The sequence below is a fragment of the Equus przewalskii genome, chromosome 4 (genome assembly GCF_037783145.1).
Source record: "Equus przewalskii isolate Varuska chromosome 4, EquPr2, whole genome shotgun sequence".
NCBI lineage: Eukaryota > Metazoa > Chordata > Mammalia > Perissodactyla > Equidae > Equus > Equus przewalskii.
Window position 1 is genome coordinate 8,753,564 of NC_091834.1, and position 17,443 is coordinate 8,771,006.

General features: G+C 40.8%; 1 protein-coding gene and 1 long non-coding RNA gene across 7 annotated transcripts in view; one reads left to right on the forward strand and one right to left on the reverse strand.

Annotated features, from left to right (window-relative positions):
* The window catches only part of LOC103545034 (platelet binding protein GspB-like), a 476,815-nt gene that overhangs the window by 17,904 nt on the left and 441,468 nt on the right, over positions 1 to 17,443 (reverse strand). The window lies entirely within an intron of this gene.
* The window catches only part of LOC139082749 (uncharacterized), a 28,359-nt gene continuing 15,377 nt past the window's right edge, over positions 4,462 to 17,443 (forward strand). For 2 of the 4 annotated variants that reach the window (XR_011538949.1, XR_011538951.1), the window contains exons 1-4: positions 4,472 to 4,691; positions 12,460 to 12,655; positions 14,674 to 14,812; positions 16,642 to 16,791. This is a non-coding gene — a long non-coding RNA (uncharacterized lncRNA). Of the gene's footprint in view, positions 4,692 to 12,459; positions 12,656 to 14,673; positions 14,813 to 16,641; positions 16,792 to 17,443 lie in introns of all 4 variants that reach the window. The other 2 variants (XR_011538952.1, XR_011538950.1) reach the window with 2 other exon arrangements.

Consider the following 17,443-nt stretch of genomic DNA (forward strand, 5'->3'; position numbering starts at 1 on the left):
ATAATCTAACAATACACCTAAAGGAACTAGAAAAAGAAGAACAAATGAAGTCCAAAATCAGTAGAAGGAAGGAAATAATGAAAATCAGGATGGAAAGTAGAGACTAAAAAGACAATAGAAAGGATCAATGAAACTAAGAACTGGTTCTTTGAAAAGATAAACAAAATTGACAAACCTTTACTAGACTCAGTAAGAAAAAAAGAAAGATGGCTCAAATACATAAAATCAGAGATGAAAAAGGAGAAATTACAACAGATACTGGAGTAATAAAAAGGATTATAAGAGAATATTATAAAAAACCATATGCCAACAAACTGGATAACCTAGAAGAAGTGGATAAACTCTTAGACTCACACAACTTTCCAAAACTGATTCAAAAACAAACAGAGAATCTGAATAGACCAATCACTTGCATGGAGATTAAAACTGTAATAAAAAACCTGTGAAAATACAAAAGTCCAAGACCAGATGACTTCTTGGGTGAATTCTACCAAACATTCAAAGAAGACTTAATACCCATCCTTCTCAAACTTTTCCTTAAGATTGAAGAGAAGTAGATACTTCCTAAGGCATTTTACGAGCTCAACATTACCCTGATACCAAAACCAGACAACAACACACAAAAAGGAAAATCACAGGCCAATATAGCTGATGAACACAGATGCAAAAATTCTCAACAAAATATTGCCAAATTGGATACAAGAATACATTAAAAGGATTGCACACTGTGAGCAGGAGGGATTTCTTCCAGGGATGCAAGGATGGTTCAACATTTGCAAATCAATCAACATGATACACCACATTAACAAAATGAAGAATTAAAATTACATGATCATATCCGTAGATGCAGAGAAAGCATTTGACAAGATTCAGCATCCATTTATGATGAAACCTCTCAATAAAATGAGTGTAGTAGGAAAATACGTCAACACAATAAAGACCGCATAAGACAGACCCACAGGTAACATCATACACCATGGTGAAAAACTGAAAGCCATCCCCGAAGAACATGAACAAGAGAAGGAAGCCCACTTTTGCCACTCTTATTCTACATAGTATTGGAAATCCTAGCGGGAGCAATTAGTCAAGAAAAGGAAATAAATGGTATCCAAATAGGAAAGGAAGAAGTAAAACTGTCACTATTTGTGGATGACATGATTTTGTATTGAAAGAAACTGAAAGAATACACCAAAAAACTATTAGAAATAATAAATGCAAACAGTAAAGCTGTAGAGTACAAAATCAACATACAAAAGTCAGTTGTGTTTTTATACACTAAAAATGAACTAGTAGAAAGAGAAATCCAGAATACAGTTTAATTGGGGCCAGCCTGGTGGCCTAGTGCTTAAGTTTGGTGTGCTGCACTTCGGTGGCCCAGGTTGAGTGCCTGGCACAGACCTACACTACTCATCAGTGGCCATGCTGTGGCAGCGACCCACGTCCAAAAAAATAGAGGAAGATTGGCAACAGATGTTAGCTCAGGGTGAACCTTCCTCAGAAAAAAAAATAATACGATTTAATTTACAACCACAACAAAAGAATAAAATACCTAGGAATAAACTTAACCAAGGAGGTGAAAGGTCTGCATGCTGAAAACTGTAAGACATTGTTGAAAAAAATCAAAGAAGGCACAAAGAAATGGAAAGATATTCTGCAATCATGCACTGGAAGAATTAAGACAATTAAAATGTTCATACTACCTAAAGCAACCCACAGGTTTGATGCTCTCCCTACCAAAATCCCAATGACATTTTTCATGGAAATGGAAGAAAGAATCCTAAAATTTAAATGAAACAACAAAGACCCTGAAGAGCCAAAGCAATCCTGAGAAAAAAGAACAAAGCTGGAGGTATCACAATCCCTGATTTCAAAATATACTACAAAGCTATGATAACCAAAACAGCACGGTACTGGCTGAAAAACAGACTCACAGATCAATGGAACAGAATCCAGAGCAGAGGAATAAAACCACACATCTCTGGACAGCTAATCTTTGACAAAGGAGACAAGAACAAACAATGGAGAAAGGAATGTCTCTTCAATAAATGGTGTTGAGAAAACTGTGGACAGCCACATGCAAAGGAATGAAAGTAGGCCATTATCTTGTACCATAGACAAAAATTAACTCAAAATGAATTAAAGACTCAAATGTAAGTCCCAAAACCATAAAACTCCTAGAAGAAAACACAGGCAGTGCACCCTTATCAACAGTCTTAGCAGTATCTTTTAGAATACCACATCTTCTAGAAATGTGGTGACTTTTAATTAAACCTGGTCCATGAGTAAGTTACAGAGACTTCTGACATGAAAGATGGCCACGGCTGTCTTAAAGCAAAAAAATGTATGTATTATCTGACATGTATGAGAGATAAAATTACACACTATCTGTGAGCCACTAGCTTTGACAGTCTGACATAATGTTGATTTCACCCATTGCTTAGATGATATCAGATATATTTCTATACAATACAATGGACCATTGGAAAGTCTGACTTTGTGTGTTTATAAAAGTTCAGGGCAAGATTTGAGAGAGACCAGGTGTCATTTAGCTCCAAATCTCCTTCCCACTTCTTTCTCCCTGCTCCAAGACCACAAGTGGGGGCTCTGTGTTTTCTGGTGGTGAAAGGGAAAGAAATGCATAAAGATGGGGTCTGCTATGAATTAGGCACCATCCACACATTTATCTCTGTTCAGCTTTACCTATACAATGGTTATTACTATTAAAAGGCAGAGAAGGAAACTGAGAGTAGAGGAGTTCAAAGCGAGCTGGGATTTGAGTTCAAGTTCATGGGATTCCAAACCTTGTTCTTTCAACTACTTCACACGTCTTGGGTGTGGTAAAGATGTGCGTGGCAGGGGCATAGTTTCTAGTTCTCCTCCAGATCTGTGTAATATAGAGGATCTCTATCTCAAATGGTCAAGTACAAGATACTGGACGTTGCTTTCTGAGAATCACAGGAAATGTAAAGTTAAATGAAAATAGGTGAAATGGTCAATTTGCATATTCTAAAAAGCAATGAGCAGTCAGTGCAAGTACCTAGCAAAAGAATCTGTGAGGACTGGTCTAGTTTAATCCAAATATCCAGCTAACTCTCACAATTTAGCTTCTTTCCACTTGTCCTTGAGTTACACCAGGAGATTAAAGTGTCCATGAAAACATTTGGGGTGTGCAGTTCAGAATTATAATTATAATTTTGATTAAGTGGTTATTTCTGTCGTGGGCTTGCTGATTGCTCTGCACATGTAAGCTGGAAAATAAAGAATTTCTAAAATTTCATTAAGTTGGAGAGAGGAGTGGAAGTTCTCTGTGTGGGACCCGAGAGTTTTGGTTGGGGACTCTGTCTTGACAGCCAATTCTAGACTCAGGTGGAGCCCCATGGGGTTTGGTCTGGTTCGTGGTTCACTTTCTGGCAGATGAAACCACAGTTCCCAGGGTCTCCTGTCTCCTCCTCTCAGATCTCATATCACGGGAAATGCCTTAAAAATAGTTGGATTTACTCATCTCTTTCTCTTTGTACCAGAGGAAGGAAAAGATGTGGAAGGTCAAGGAAACACCATCAGCTTGACAAACATTCTTGCCACTGTGTTGGATGACGCAACACACCTTTGCCCTTTACTGAGTTAGGGAAGTTTCAGGAGAAAGGTAACACAAATTGTGGGGAGTGGTGTGAGGAAGAAGGACTGGAATCCATAATTTTGTTTGGGTCACTTGTTAGACACCCAAGAAAACAGATAGCTGACATCCAAAACATTTAGCTGTAATGTGATGGTATAGATTCTGTTGTTATTACCGTTATTGGTATTTTCAAGGTGTGCCTGGTAAGATCTTGGACATGAAAAAGTCCTGAGTGACTCTAGCAAAGCAGAAAGTGGGTCAGGGCTACCAAACTTGGAACCAAGTGTGTGACCATCCAGTTAGAATTGATTCCAAGCATCAGAGTGAAGAGCAGGAATTGGGCCTTGGTTTGCCAGGTCCTTCTGTAACTGGCAAGGAATTTACAAATATATTTCCGAAGAAACCGATCTCCACCTCCCACATGCCCATATGTTTGATGTATATGCCAGGGAAACTATTTCAGTTATTGGGGTTTTCAGAATGGACAGGAAGCCACAGAAAGGAAGGGGAGTAAATAGCTGTGGGAAAACAACAGGGAGGTAGATGGAGCTGGGGGTCTCTCCCCTGCTCACCTTTATCCCTTCTCAACGGTGTGGCAGTCACATGCTTTGTCTACATATCAGACCTGATTGATGTTCTGAGGATAACATTGTGAAGACAAGACACAGTTGTCAAAGCTTCCTTTTGAGAGAAATGCAGTTTTGCTGAAAGAAGTTCAACACTGACCACAGAGAGGCAGGAAACGGCTCTGGACTGAGAACCTGAAATGCAGGTGTAGCCCCACCTCTGTGGTTAACTAGCTTCGGACTCACCATCTCTAGGCCCCAGCTTCCTCATTCGAAGTGGGGGCATTGGGCTAAATATGCTCTAAGAGCCCTTCCTGTCCCAACAGCGTGTGATCCTATGACTAAGAGCGTTGAAGAGTCTATTGTGGTGCTCAAGCGTGAAAGGAGTTGAGGGTTAGTAACAGACAAGGTTTTCTTACAGGTCCCTTCTGACTCGGTGACCTTGTGAGATCTCAGCAGGCACAGCAGCAGCTGGCTTCATCGGACTTGGCAACATTATTGATGATCAGGTAAAAGATTCCATTATCTGTCTTATCTGTCTCCCATTGGGAATTAGGCTTGTCTTGCTTTCAATTCTTGGTTAAGCCATAAAGGACTAATTTCAGGGGCTCCCCTTCTTTTTCTTGGTACCAATGTTCAATGGCATTCTCTAGGGGAACCCCAGAGAGCTTGCAACTTAGGTGCCCTGTTTTATCTGGTCTCAGGGTAGAGGAGAGTTGATCCTGAGATATTCTAATTTCAGTGTCTCCTCTGAAAAGCAAGGGAAGGAAGTCAGGCACTTGAAGAGCTTGTCTCTGGACACAAAACCAATGAACAGATAAGAAAGGAGAAAAGTCAACTTACAAACTCAAGCCAAAGACACAAGAAAAATCCATGAGGTTGGCATTGCCAGTGACTGGTCAGAATGGACACTCTGTGAATCAGGCGTGAATCAGGACCAAGGATGCAGTGGCGGCCCTTGTTCTGTGGAGTCAGGGATGGGGAAGGAAGGTTTCCTCTACAACCAATGAGTCCTTCTCAGTAAGATCTGTGGCAGCTATTTTATCACTTTCCTGGTATTAAGAAACTCTCAGATCCTGGGGCTGGCCCCGTGGCCGAGTGCTTAAGTTCGCTCACTCCGCTGCAGGCAGCCCAGTGTTTCGTTGGTTCAAATCCTGGGCATGGAGATGGCACTGCTCATCAAACCATGCTGAGGCAGCGTCCCACATGCCGCAACCAGAAGGACCCACAATGAAGAATATACAACTATGTACCGGGCGGCTTTGGGGAGAATAAGGAAAAAAATAAAATTAAAAAAAAAAAAAAAAGAAACTCTCAGATCCTGGGAGACCCCATCAAAACATCTGTTATAATAATTCAACGTTACCTTCTCCTTGGGAGAAATTCCCTCCTACTTTTCCTTCAACTATTGCTTCAAGTACTCCTATTCTTGAGCTTTTTTTCACTTCCTGAGTTATGGATTTTTTACTCTATTTTTTGAGAGTGTGGGAGCTTTGTATGGCTGTCATGAGAACTGGAAGGAAAGTATCATTGTTGTGTATAGTAACAAATGAGATAATAATCCCACAACCTTAGGCAGAAGTATATACATTTTATAGATCAGTAGTTTTCAGAAAGTTCACAAAGTTTGGTAAATATTAACAACCACTGTAGTTATTGCTTTAGATACTACAGATTGTTATCCACTACTCTTTTCCTTTTCACAATTCTTAGTTTGTCAGAATTAAAGCTACGCTTTACTTTTGCTTGGAGGACAATGTAAGATGTGATTTTTAAAGACGTCCTGAGTTCTTCTTCTAGCTGAGCTGGCTCGGTGAGGTGGCTGAGTTACAACAGGAAAGGACACTGTGATTCATTGAACACTATGCTCAAACTCATACACGAAACCTCAGCAACCCTATGAGGTCAACACCATGGCCAGTTAAAACTAGGAAAACAGAATGAAAACCATCTAGTAACTTTCCTAAATCATGCTACCACTGAGTGGCTGAGCAGGAACTTGAACCCCAGGTACATGTTACTCAAAAGGCCTCATATCTTCCTCCCTTCCTCCCTCCCTTCCTTCGTTGGACCATTCTCGACCTTCCCTCCCTCCCTCCCCTCCTTGAAAGCGAACAAATCATTCTCAGCACTGGATTATGGCCTCCTTCCCAGTAGGCTTCCCATAGATGGCGAGGCAGGGACGATTTGGGACACTTAGAAAAGCCAGCCCAGGCCCCGGGGAGGTGAGGCTACACAATAAACTGACCAAACTGAAAGCAGCACCACAGACTGAGTCCATGGGCTCTGAGGTCAGACCTTTCTCTGGGCGCATGCGCAGGAGAAAAGCCCTCTGTGACAGTAGGCAGGTCCCTCTGGGAGCGAGAAAGGGGGAGGTGTGTGTGTTTGCACAGGTGTGACGACGTGGGACGGTTTTTGTTCAGCGACAGAGGCGCACGTCCCTGCCGTGTGTCGCAGCAGGCGCAGAAATACAGCCCCGCGTCCGCCTCCTCGACGTGGTGGATCCTGAGGCTCGCCGACGGATCGCCCTGCCGTCTCCTGGCTTCGTATCTGTCCTCACTGACGCCTCGTTCGTGGACAACATTTTCATTTGAGGAAATGTACAGGATTCCGCAATTTTTGTTGTGTTCTGTAACACAACAAAACAAAAATCAGACACTGAAATGTCTCATGGACATTATTTAATATGCTGTATGCACTAGTATTGGAGTATGTTTGTGTTTTTTAAAATTAATCGAGATGTTACCAGGCAGAGTGACTCAGAAAATTCAAATTTCATTCATAATCTGGGTGCCTCCAAAGAAGGGACTAGATCGTGAATGCTGGCGGATATATGAGACAGAGAACCTGTGGGAATCAGTTTCTACTCACCTGGACCTTGGGACTGTCTCCCGAGCATTATGCCACATGCAGGAATGTTTTCAAAGGAATGCAAGGTTTAACGTGTTAAGGATAAGCTTTAAAATTAATATAGCATCTAATATGCATTAAGAACTTGCTATTTGTCAAGGCATTATTCTAAATGTTTTCTTATTTTATTTAATCCTTCATACAGTCCTGTGAGGTAGCTGTTATGATAATCTCCATTTGATAAATGAGGACAGTGACAAAGAAAAGTCACTCATTCAAAGACACACAGCTGGTAAATACGAGAACACAGATAAGTCACAAGCGTTCATTAAAGAAAATCTGAGTAAAATGAGGTATAAAAAATGACAATAGAAGGCATTCATCATTTACTTTTACTTTGAATTTTTTTCTATATATTTAGAGATAGAAGTAGGATTGCCTAGTTATGTATATGTGTGTATATATATGTATAGATACATTTTTTGGTGGGGTTTGCATATTTGGCTTTATATTTCCTTCCTTTGGTTAAGTTATTATTATGAGCAATATTGCAGGTTTTTAAATAATCTATGTGAATATTATTTTTAATGACCAAAGATAATTAAACACCCCCCGTATACCACTCAACCCTATCTGACACTGGCTGAGTTATTTAAGCTTCTTGTGCCTCAGTTTCCAGATGTGTACCTTGCCTACATACATATTTTTTAGAGGTATTTTGAGTCTTACATTATCACATTATATGAGTGTAATGCACAAAACACTCAGATATTAGTACTTGGTACATCATGAGTCTTCAATGATGTTATGAAGTCTTTTTATTACTGTTATTACCAAACAAGACAAAATTGTTTTGTTAAATATTTTTTACGGTAAAACCATAGTAGCTCATATAGAAAAAAAATGTAAAGTTCATCAAAACACATAAGAAGAAATAAAACCATGTATTCTTTCAGGAATAACCATTCTTAAAATTTTGGAGAATTTCCTTCCCCCTTTTTAAAATTCTTCTATCAATGTAGACATTTATATTTTTAAGAGGTTATTCTATATTTGTAAATTTTTCTTTATATTGCATTGTGAATATTTTAAAATTTTAGTAGCAAATCCACAGAACACTGTTTTCAATGGCTGCATTGTATTCTACCCTTTGAATAGAGTATAAATCAGGTGTCTCTTTCCCTGTTAGTCACCCTTTACTCTGACGCATAAAAAGCTGCCAGAGAGTTTTCCTCTTAGCACAGGTGTCTCACTGTGGACACCACATTGCTGCTCTGTGAGGCTCTTCTGAGTCCTGGATGCGACAACCATGTAGGGAAGGTAGCAGAGGTGTGTTGACAAGCTTGTCTGTGCACTCCTGTCTGAAAAGGGCTTACGTTCACAGATTGTGTTTCTCTCAGGTCTTGCTCTCCACCTTAGCTTCTACTAAAAGTTTAGGTAACTAGTGAGTTCCTTTATGGGTTCAAGAAACCAACTGCGGCCCACACGGAGGGAATGCGAAGGTCAGGAATTACAGGGACAGAAGCCATCAAAGGAGCTGACGAGTGTCAGAGGCAGAAAGAGAAAGGCTGACAGACTGACTCTATGTCCCCCTTTCCTGTGACTCTCCTTCCTTTCTTCCAACGGCCTCCTTGAATTGAGAAGTAGAATCAGGGTCCTTAGAGGAGGGGATGATGGGGATGAGTATGTTGCCACAACCTTGGAAACTATTGAACAAATGAGGGAATACATATGGCACAGATGCAAGACGATATTCATATTCCCCCGTGGGCTGCTCAGGATGAGCTGTATGAGAAGGGTGCATGGATTAAAGGGTAGTCTTCATTTATCTCAGAATTATTTCAGAGGTGGCATCATAAATAATAGAATGTTCATTATTTTATATTTTGGAAAAAATTGTCAATCTATTGGCATTTCACGTATTCTGTACAAACTCCTAATTTGAGGGAATTACTCAAATCCTGGTCACATGATTCCTACAAAATGACAAATTGTGTCAGTGAATGTTCCACAACGGTTAGGTTTCTTCTCTCCGTGGGGGTAGGAACAATGCATAGCACAGCTTTTAATCCTCGATGATCAAAAGGACAGACTCTGGAGCTAGATTACCTGGGTCCAACCCTTCTCTGCCACATGCCAGTTGTGTGACTTGGACAAGTTCTTGAGACTCACAGTATGTCACTCACCTCACAGGTCACTTGGGCTTCATGATAACAGAAGTGACCTCAGAGGTTACCGTGAGGGTTAAAGGAGCTCATATGTGCAAAGAGTGGGGAACACTAACGGAGAACCTGCTCACACGCAAAATTATTAGCTGTTCTTCTCTTGGCCCCCTCTCTCTCTTCTTTCACAGGCAGAACCAACAGTTATTCACAATATGGTGGGCTCATCTAATGGTCCCATTGACTCGGAGCTGTGCTCTGATGGCATCATGCTGGCACAATCTGAATATGAACTGAGGAACCATCTTCCTCCTCCTCCAGAGAAAAGACCCTTGCTCCATCCCAAATTTACCTCAAGTATTCTGTTTTTCATAGCATTATGATCTTTAAATTTTCAGGGTAGCGTCATGGTCCAGTTAAAAAAGCCTGGACTCCTTGTCTTTGACAAAACACTTTAATACTCTAAACCTTAATTTCTTTATAAAGAAATGGGTAAAATGGGCAGACAATAGTTATATTGCAGGGGTGTTGTGATAACTGTATATGGTAATGTATATGTACTCTATCTAGGAGTCCTGTGTTCACAATGATTCCCTCCCTCAGCCTGAGTCATTCACAGTTAGTGGAAGTTTCTGGATGGTGATGTGATAAATGGGGCCTGTGTCCACTCGTTCCCAGACAAGACTTTAATTCCTTAGGGAGTAGTGTTAAACGAAGCTTTGGGAACATAATGGTCAGGAGTGCTTCTTGCTCAAGCTGGGGCCTAATGTGAGAGCATAACCCATGTTGGCCTCCGGGAAAGCTCAGGAAGTACAGCAGAGGAGGCGAGCCTGAGGCTGGGAGCCCAGGAGGGAGGTAGTCGAGTTTGCGTCTGTGGGAAGGCTGTGGTGGGGCAGAGACCTAGGGGAGGCTGTTGTTGGGTGTGTTGGCACCTCCAGTACTGGGGGTCCCACCAGCTGAGTAGTCAATGCCCACATTTTTTTCCATGAAGTTTAGGTAAGGGTTGAAGTATATGTTTGAAAACTTTTTCTTGTCTCAAAATTGGCATTTCTTTCACTTAAGTGAACTGGAGCTGGGGATTTTACTGAGACGTTAGATGTGGGATGTGCTATAATTTGGTTTGGTTCTGCTGGTGCCAGAGCATAACTGTATTTTCAGTGTCTGCTGTGGGCACCGTACAAGACATGTGAGCTCTCTCTCTGTTGCCCTGGAGGTTGACATTTCGGGTTCCTCCACCTTTACCTGTCCTTGTCCAACTGCCAACAAAAAAGGGAAATTCCCATGAACACCTGACATAGAAAAAGAAAACAATAAAGGATCTCTTTCATCTCTCATCTATGTTGGAGTAATGGAGGAACAACTCAGAAGCCCACAGGGAGAAAATCATGAATGTTCCCTTGACTGTCCTCCTGTCTGCCAGACTGTGTCATCAGGGAGAAGAGAAGCAAGTGAGGACCCTGGTCCTTGGAGAGTCCAGGCCAGTGGGAGGAGGATGCGGTGTGACTTGGTGTAAGAGGAAGAAGTGGTGGGTCAGGTGGTCTTGGGGGCCCTTCAGTACCTGCTGCAGAGCTGAGCAGATTAGGTGGCTCTGGTGATCCATGGGTGCTCAACTGATGGGGGAGTAGCATTCGCAGTCTGGACCAGAATGCGTCTGTGGGGTGGGTGGGGGCAGTTCTGGAGTTGACCTAATTCTGTTTGCAACTTTCCTGTTCCTTCCTTAATTTTCACATTACAGAAACTTTGCTCCATAGCTGTGAAGATATGGATATCTGTGTCATAAAATTAAAATTAGCCCCTCTGTTGATGTTCTTGTATTCATCACTCAGGAGTATGAAATATGGACAGTAATTTACAATATAAACAAAAGGCAAACTGCAGTTTCAAATTGACATTATTCATACATTTTAAAAGTCATAGACATTTTGATTTGAAATACAATGGAGCACTTGTTTCATAATTAATTGGGTTGTCACCATGCATGTTATAACTCAGAGAAATTAAATTTCACTCATAATCTTGGTGCCCTTCAAGAGGAGACGGGATTGAAATTGCCAGAAGGAGTATCAGACCATCTGTAGGAATGAGATCGGCTTCCACCGGACTTGGACCTTGGAACTATCTCATGAGCACGATGCACAGAGACGGGTATTTTTAATTAATGTTCACTTTTACGTGTAATAATAAACCTTTAAAATTAGTATTAAGTCTAATATGTACTGAGGATGAGCTGGCACTGTTCTAAGTGTTTTCCTGCCTTATTTCACTTCACTTCTCAATCTTGAGAGTCAGTGGTACTATTATCTCCCTTCGGCAGATGAGAACATGTGGCAAAGGTGACTGATCCCAAGCCACAAAGCTGGTAGATGTGGGAGCCTGGATAAGCAACAGACACTCATTGACGAAAATCTGAGTAAAGGTGTTATGAAGTGATGCAAATGAAAACCATCATCATTTACGTTTAAGTACTTTCTCTGCACATTTATACATAGTAGGATGTTTGCTTGGATCATTACACATGTATTTTTTAAATTTTAAATGGGCTTTACACATACAATTTCATATTCTGTTCTCTTAGTTAACTTTATATTTTGAAAATATATCAGGTCCTTAAAAAGTTTATGTGAATATCATCATTAGTGACCTTTGAAGATAGCCATCCTTCTATGCTACTTACCTACCCCTTCTGATGTTGGCTGAGTTATTTAATCTCTGTGTCTCAGTTTGTACATCTACCACTGCTTAAATAAATATCTTTCAGAGACTTAAGAAAGTTACATGATCCTACTGAAAATGGTAATGATCATAAAATAGAAGTAATAGTGCCTGACACATAATAAGCCCTTTTTGATGTTTTCAAGTTATACTTTTATTATTACTGAAAAACAAGGGAAAATTACCTTGCTAAATAATATTTTATTTGTAAAAATTTTTGTAGTCACCTTTTTGAAAATGTATAAAATCATTAAAAATATAAACAGGAAAATAATCTATCCACACTATCAGGAAAAAAATCTATCTTAAAACTCAAATATTCCCTTTCATTTTGTTTCTTCCATCAACACAGACATTTATGTATTTGAGATTTAACGTATATTCCTTCTTACTTTATGTGACCTTTTGATATTTGAATGTAAACATTTTCACTTTTAATTATGTCATCAAAAAGGCCATTTCACTGGCTTCATAATATTTTGTCATTTGAGTGCAACATAAACTATTGATTCTTTCCCTGGTTCATCATTGAATTTGTCACAATTTTTTTTAGGGATCATATGGAAAAGCTGACATCACTTTTGTCTCCTGAGGTCTGTTCCTCTGAAGACACTGCATCAAGAGGTCCACTGCTCTTTCATGCAATACACAAGAAAATCCAGGCAAAGAATTCAGCAAAGATATTTTGAGAAGCTTAATCCACATTTTCCACGCACTCCTTCTGGAAAGGGCTCCTCTTCTCACATTTGGTGTGTTCCACTCCGGTTCTGGTCTCTAATTTGCTTGCATAAAAATTGCAGGGAGCTGGGAAGGTTGTGTTTTGGCTCGAGAAGGCGATGGTCCCCCAACTAAGGAACCATCATGGTCATAAAGGGTGTAAGTCAGGATGTAAATCAAAGAAACATGAGCCACCAAAGATGGGAGAAGAAGGGCGGAAGGATCATGTGTCTAATTCCATCTCTTGTGTCAGCATGACCTGTAAATGCCTGCTTTTTCCTTCCAGTACATCTCACATTTGAACACTAGACTATGGATCCTTGAAATAAGGGCTGGAGAGAATGAATATTTTGATGTTTGTAGAATTTTTAATTAAGGTGTACAGTATCAAGGAGATATCTGTACTCTTACCAGAAGCCCACTACAGATAGCACTGTTAGAATAGAAAATAAGGATCTTTTTGTTATTTTATATTGAAAAGTAGATTGACAACTTATTGGCATTTTATTTATTCTGTGAAGACACCTAATCATTCAAATCCCGGTCACGTGCTTCAGCACATAGTAATAATTTGTGTCAGTTAATGTACCATAATGGTTAGTTCTCTCTCTTCTATGGGGATGGAACAGTGTATTGTTTCTCTTATTGTCCTGCAGCAAAGAAGTGGTTAGTGTGAGAGGCAAGAAGAACCAGATTATCTGGGTCCCTACCCTACTCTCCCAACTAGCCACGTGCCAGCTGTGAGTCTTGACAAGTGACTGAACCACTTGGTACTCACTTACCTCATGAGTCAAATATGCTTGATGATAATGGAATAGACCTTGTAGGTAGTGAGGGTTAAAGGGGCTGATATAGTCAAGGAGTTGAGCCCGTGGATAGAGGACTTCCACACAGCACACACACACAATGCTAGTTCTTCTGGTCTTGGCAGATTCTTTCTCCTCTTTCATGAGTAGATCAAGGGTCACCCTATATGGTGGGCTCATCTAAGGGTCTCAATGAATTTGGAGCTCTGTTCTGATAACATCATATGGGCAGAATCCTTGTCCCCGCACCTCCCTGAAAAACAGCGTTGCTGCATCCCTAATTTACCCCAGACCCCCTAGCGTTCACTTACAGAACTGCAATCCTTAAACTCAGTGTGGTCTCACAGTCCACTTTAAAAAGCACTGACTTCTTGTCTTTAGTTGCTCATTGAACCTAAATTCTCTAATCTTTAATTTCTTTAGTTGTAAAATGGACCAATAATAGTTGTATTGCAGAGGGGTTGTCTTGCATATATATAATAATAATGGCTCACGGAGATTCTCTCTCTGAATCTTGCCCATTTACTGAGGGTCTCTGGATGGCGAGATGATGGACAGTGGCACAGCCATTGTGCTCTCTGTCCCCAGACAAAACTTTAATTCATTGGGAAATAGTGTCAAAAAAAGCTTTGGAAGCACAATTCCTGGAGATCAGCTGGAAGCTAATGAGCAAGCCTAATCCAAATGGCTTCCTGGAAAGCTCCAGAAGTGCTGCAGAGAAGGAGAGGGTGAGGCCAGGAGCCCAGCTGGGCCTGGTTGTGGTTGCCACTGTTGGGAAGGATGTGGGTGGGCACAGACCCAAGGAGGGGATCTTGTGTGGGTTGTCTCCACAGATCTAGTACTGTGGTCCCATCCAGCACAGTAGTAGATGGCCACATCTTCATTTTCTATGAAATTTACGGTAAGGATTGAAGTGGAAGTTTGAGAATCCTTCCTTGCTTCAAGTTTATTTTTCTTCCCACCTAAGTTAGCTCGAGCTGGGAATTTTGTTGAGCTCACGTAAATCAGATGCTCCAAAGCCTTCTTTGGTTTCTGCCGGTACCAGTGAATGTATTCCCCTGCAAAATCTGAGCTCGTTATCTTGCAATGTATGTTAATACTTTTCTTTACTTCTGCGGAAATTGATATCTGGGACTGCTCCACTTTTGTTAACCCAAGTCCAACTGTAAGTAGAAGAAGAGAATTTCCAGTGAACTTCTGACAATATAAGAAACGTTAAAGAATTTCTTTGCTCACTCACGTAGACTGCAATGGTCAGGGAATGTGACTCACCAGCCCAGAAGGACAAGAAGGCAAATGCTTCCAGCAGTGACATCCTGTCTGCCAGGCTGTGTCCTCAAGGAGAAGGCAGGAAAGTGAGGACCTGATGACTGGATGCCTCAGGTCAGTGGCAAGTGGGCGTGGCCTGAACTGGGGAGGGGGTAGGAAGTGGTGGGTCAGGTGGGACCTTGGCCTTTAGTGCTGGCTGCAGGGATGAGGTTAGGGATTTCTGTGGGCCTCATGCCCTGCTGATCTCAGGATAAGGCTGATGGTCTCCTTAGGGCTCTTAGGCATGAATGTGAGGGGGCCATGGAGGCAGCTTGATTGCTGTGGAAATGGGAATGGTTTCTACTTGTCTAGGAGCTATTTTATGAACGCTATTTCTCAGCATAATATTTTAAAACATTTCATGTTGAATAAATATTAACTTTATAATAGCAAATATTTAATGAGCATTTTCTATTTGTTAGTATTTTTTCTAAAAGAAGTTTTTTACTTTTTTAATCTTCAAGACAATTACATGATATGGGAGTTAGTAGTTTTCATTTTATAGATCGGGAAATTGAGGTACAGAGGAGCGACGAGACTCAACAAAAGTCACATAGGGTATAATGGGACATGCTGGTTAAGTTACTCATTGAAGAAACTCAGAGAAACAGGGTAAAGGTGAAAAGGAAAATACCCATGATCATGTCACCAAAATCAACAGCTGTTATCATTATGATGCGTTAAGTTCTAGATTTCTTCTTTGCATATATACATGGATATTAATATGATTTTGTGAACTGTAATTATATTTGTAAGTTACATGTGCAATACGCATAGGGTTTTGTATTCTTCTCCTTTCGGTTCACGCTACATTCGCAGCAACTTCTCACGTCATTGAAGTATTTTTTAATGTCGGCAGCTATTTCCTGTTCATCTCTATCACTTAGAAGCTTCCTGACTCTGTGCAAATTTCTTAATCTCTTTATTCCTCATCTGAAAATGGATGCAATAATCATACTCATCTCAAAAGTTTATGCAGATTAAGTAACTAAAAGTACCTAGTACCGTCTCCAGCATCTAACAAATGTTCAGGAATTGTTAGATATCATCACTGCTACGACCATTTTGTTAATTTAATTTCCCCATGCTGTCAACCATTTCATTTTGTCCCCAACTTTCACTGTTAAATGCTTTGGTGACCATTTGGAAATAGAAACCTGGGACATCAGTCAAATATTATTAGTATTTCATTTTTCCACATTTAGAGAACTTCTTTTCCTTTGTTTTTTCTTCAGCTACACTTCTTCATTTGTTTTCATGATTTCTATATGATTTTTTTCTGAAATCTTTGTGTGTGTTAGAGCTCCTTTAACCCTGGACAGCACTTGTCTCTGAAACGTATGTCCAGCTCTGTCACATATCGTGTGGGATCAATGTGAACACAGACTGGCTTGGGTTCTCCTGAGGAGAAAAGACAGGAAGAAGCTGGCTCAGTGGCTGGATTTTTCTCCTGAGGCAGCTGCCCTCTTTTCCCTCTGTTCCAGTAAATACCATTTCTGAGGTGATCAACACTGGGAAGTTGAAGTTGAGTAGTAGAGGGTGGTAGACCAGAAGGCCAGTAGCCTACAACTAGAAGGACTCACTGTTCCCCTGCACAGGGGCATCAGAAGGAGGAAGAGAGGGGTACCAATGCTCACCCTGGGTCAATGCTTCTGAGCAGGTGTGTAAGAGACCAAATATTTATCAGATGTTCCAGAACTGGTTCACTCTGTTGGCACCAATATATGACGAAGGTAGCAAATGAAATGTTGAGTACTGTGCATGAATATATTTATCCTTTTTTTCTGCTGTGGATACAGATATTTATAGTTGTACCATTTTGACTACTAACTACAAAAAGATACAGAATAAGACAGATTTTTTTCTCTGAAATACTCAGATGCAGCATTAAATAATTTCTTTAGGTTCTCACGTAATCTGAACAGAAGGAAGGACAAACTCACTAGCCCAGAGAAAAGGGCAGATGATTGCCAGTAGCTGACATCTTGTCTACCCAGGCTTTGCCTCCAAGGCCAAGGTGGAGAATTGAGGATGCTGGTGGCCAGAAGCCTCAGGTCAGTGTCAGGTGTGTGTGTCTGCTGGTTTCAGGGAAGGAAATAAGTGGGTCAAACAGGGGTCACCATCCATGACGTTTCTGAGGTGCCTGGTTTATCTGGAGAACATTAGTCATGTTGTGGCAACAACAAGCCCACAAGTTCATTTCCAGATATTTGGGTAAATAGACAGACAGGTAGAAATAGATATAGTGATGGAGATGGAGATGGTGATGGAGATGGGGAGGGAGACAGAGAGAGACCCAGAGATAGAGATAGGTGCATCTAGTGGAGATAGCAACATTGGCAATGTCCCTAAAGGAAGGTTTTTTTTGAGTAATTGTCCAAGTTATTCCATACAAGGGGATAAACACAAAAGTAAAATTTAATTACAGGTACTAATAATTAATCTCACTGAGTCCTTGCTCTACACCAGACTTGATTCTAAGCATTTTGGACTTAGAAATCTCATAATTGTCACAACAGTCACTGGAGTGGGTCTTACATTGCTGGAGATGCTCAAGTCCACTCCTGTCCTCTGACTCTAGCGTTTGGGGTCCTACTTGGTGGTTTATGTGGTCTGTGGAAAGGCCTTTTTTTCCCCCTATGTTTGCCATGACTGTCAGTTTCTCTCAAGGCTCTGGAATTTAAAGTCTGGTTACTGGATTCAAAC